The sequence below is a fragment of the Octopus bimaculoides genome, chromosome 10 (assembly GCF_001194135.2).
Source record: "Octopus bimaculoides isolate UCB-OBI-ISO-001 chromosome 10, ASM119413v2, whole genome shotgun sequence".
In the NCBI taxonomy this organism is placed as follows: domain Eukaryota; kingdom Metazoa; phylum Mollusca; class Cephalopoda; order Octopoda; family Octopodidae; genus Octopus; species Octopus bimaculoides.
In genome coordinates this window covers 90819549-90822662 of record NC_068990.1, presented here as the reverse complement: position 1 = coordinate 90822662, position 3114 = coordinate 90819549, and the positions used below count along the sequence as shown (strand labels likewise).

Below are 3114 nucleotides of genomic sequence, written 5' to 3'. Positions count from 1 at the left end.
ACACAATCAATTCCCTTCGTTTGCATTTCGCATGCGGGGGAGGGGCCGGTTATCGATTAGGGAATAGCCGATATATTGGTGCGTCAAATAAATAACTCAAGGGGATTTATATATATATTCACCGTATAGAGATCAATAATTTAAGGTCCAGATTATATAGAACTGGGATCAATAAAACCTAGTACAAACCCTTGGAATCGGCGTTCTAGTCTGGCCGGAGTCCAATGTCTAAAACTAGTGTCAAGATCTCAATGTGTGTGTGTACTGGAAATCGTTTATTGTAATCACCACTTTGGGATGAAGTCATTTCAATAACAATAACCGGCTGATAACATTATTCCTAAATTTTCATGAGAAGCTCCTTCTGGGCTCACCCCCCCCCCCATACACATACATACATACATATGTGTGTGTGTGATATATATATAAAGCTATGTGTGTATTAACACACACACACACATACATGTGCGCCCCAATCCCCTTATTTCTCAGTCTCTGGTATTTACATCCCCCCCCCTTTTTTCCCCTCATACTGTAACTCTTCCTTCACTGCTAATCTATCATCTCTCCCCCTCTCTCTCTTACTAACAACACATCTACACTTCACTTCCATTGTTTTATTCCTCCCCTTCCTCCTCATACATACTTTACACTTCCTCCTCCTCCTCCCACTACATTTGTCTCTCTCTCTCTCTCTCTCTCTCTCTTCTTTTCCTGTCACCGCTGGTGTGGTGGATTCCCTGATTCTTTTGTCATTTCTTATCTCTTCTCTCATTCCTGGATTATTATTACTTTTTTTTTTCCCCTCGTCATTCCTTCATTCCTTCATCCTTCCATTTCTTCATTCGTTCCTTCCTTTTGTTCGCTCACTTCGCAGCCCCTTCTCCCAGAACTAACACCCATTGCTGTCACACACCAGCCACCATTGTGAAGCAGCCTCTATATGGTCGCTTGACCTGCAGCCAAATCTCCTCCACATTGTACCCTACAGTTAGTAAAAGGGTCAAGGACACATGGGACAATGTAGTCCAAGATGTACAATGTCCAAGACAAGAATGAGATCGACACGGCTGGAATACTTATGATCATAGAGAGAGGCCTGCTTAGTTCAATGGTTGTCCTGGGGTTAAACAACAGCAGTGGGATTGACCTTTATCCTTTGTCATCATCCCCGTCATCATTGCAATTAGCACAATTGCACACCAGAACACATCATCATACCACCACCACCATTAAGAGCAACACCGTGACAATGGCTATCAAGGGAACCTTTATGTGGTCTCTTGAGCTTCTAGAAATAACAGACTAACACCCTCACATGGGAGATTTATCTCAAATTGTCTTAAAGAGACAAGTTAGACAATGAAGTGGTTGTAGGTTTCTCTGCTGCGTGTAAGTAACCAGTGGAGGTGGTCCCAGCTGGAGTGTCTTTGATTATTAGTCTGCTGAAGTAAGTTTGACTCGGGGCTTTTGTACAAAGTGATCCCTGCTCTTTGTTCTGACCCTTTGCAATCTGCTTTCACCTATATTCTTTTCTACTCCAGTTGATTAGATTGACCCCATTATGAAACTGGTACTTAATTTATCAATCCCGAAAGGATGAAACACAAAATTGACCTCGGTGGAATTTGAACTGAGAACATAAAGACAGATGAAATATTGCTAAGTATTTCACCTGACGTGCTAACGTTTCTGCCAACTCTTTTCTACTCTAGGCACAAGGCCTGAAATTTGGGGCGGCAGGGGTGCAATCGATAAGATCGACCCAGTGCGCAACTGGTACTTACTTTATTGACTCCAAAAGGATGAAAGGCAAAGTCGACCTCGGCGGAATTTGAACTCAGAACGTAAAGACAGATGAAATACCACTAAGCATTTCACCTGACTTGCTAACGTTTCTGCCAGCTCGCTGCCTTGACATGATGCTACATTGGTTCATTCTTGGACAGCCAATGTTCGAGATGTGAAGATGGCAGAGATTTGGTGCTTGGACAGCAAATGTTATGTCTCCCTTAAAAAAACAAAACTAATTAAAATAGAAAGAAAAACATCATTGCTTAATTTTTTGCCAATATAGTGGTGTCACTGTCTTTCATGCCAAAGATCAGGGAAGCTCGTTAATTTATAGGGGATGCTCCAGTATGAGCACATCCCTCAGGCTAAAACAATAAAAGATCAAATGCTTGCCCTTTGCAGATATAAAAGTTATGTTTGACATCATGAAAGCTGGATCACCATTGATTAAATGATGATGATGGTGATGGTGATGATGATGATGGTGAAGATGGTGATGGTGGTGGTGGTGATCCACTCTGCCATAGCTGCCTTGGGCGAAACAACAACACCAGCAACAAACAAAGCAGTTGATGCATTTCTGGTTTTTTTTTTGGTGTGGGGAGGGGGTTGATTTCATATATATTGATTAGTGTGGCTGTGTGGTTGAAAAGTTTGCTTCCAAGCTATGGAGTTTTGGGTTCAGTCCCACTATATGGCCGATTGGGTGAGTGCTTTCTGCTATAGTCCTGCGTTGAGCAAAGCTTTTTGAGTGGATTTGGTTGACGGAAGCCTTTTGTGGTATGTGTGTGTCTATTTCTCTCCCCCTCTCTCTCTATGTATCTATATCTATATCTACATATATATATATGTGTCACCATCATCATACCCAAGGTGTATCTCACTTCCAATCTTCCACAAAAACATGTCTGGCTATGAGGAAATATTAACCTTATTTGGAAAAAATGATGTTTGGTGGCAGGAAGGACAACTGACCACAGAAAATCTGCCTTAACAAATCTGATCAGTTCATGCAAGCAAAGAAAAGCGACATTTACGACAATGATGAGTTTTTGGAAACCTGTTCCATGTGCCAACGTTTGCTGTTCTTTAAGGCTCTCCACAGAATCCTTCTGGGTCAGTGAGAAAGCAACGAAGCTGTTTTTGGTTTTTGAGTTTGGAAGGTTGTATGACTTTTATGGATTTGTGGACAAGCAAATGTGTTGGTACACGTGTGAATATACTTGCACCCCTGGAATGAGTGTACACGTCTTTAAATATAGGATTGAGTGTGAGATAATGTGTGTGTGTGTGTGTGTGTGTGTGTGTGTGTGTGTGTGT

At 41.8% G+C, this 3114-nt stretch overlaps 1 protein-coding gene across 2 annotated transcripts in view; it reads left to right on the top strand.

Moving 5' to 3' along the window:
- The window catches only part of LOC128248935 (GATA zinc finger domain-containing protein 4-like), a 40823-nt gene that overhangs the window by 8062 nt on the left and 29647 nt on the right, over positions 1–3114 (top strand). The window lies entirely within an intron of this gene.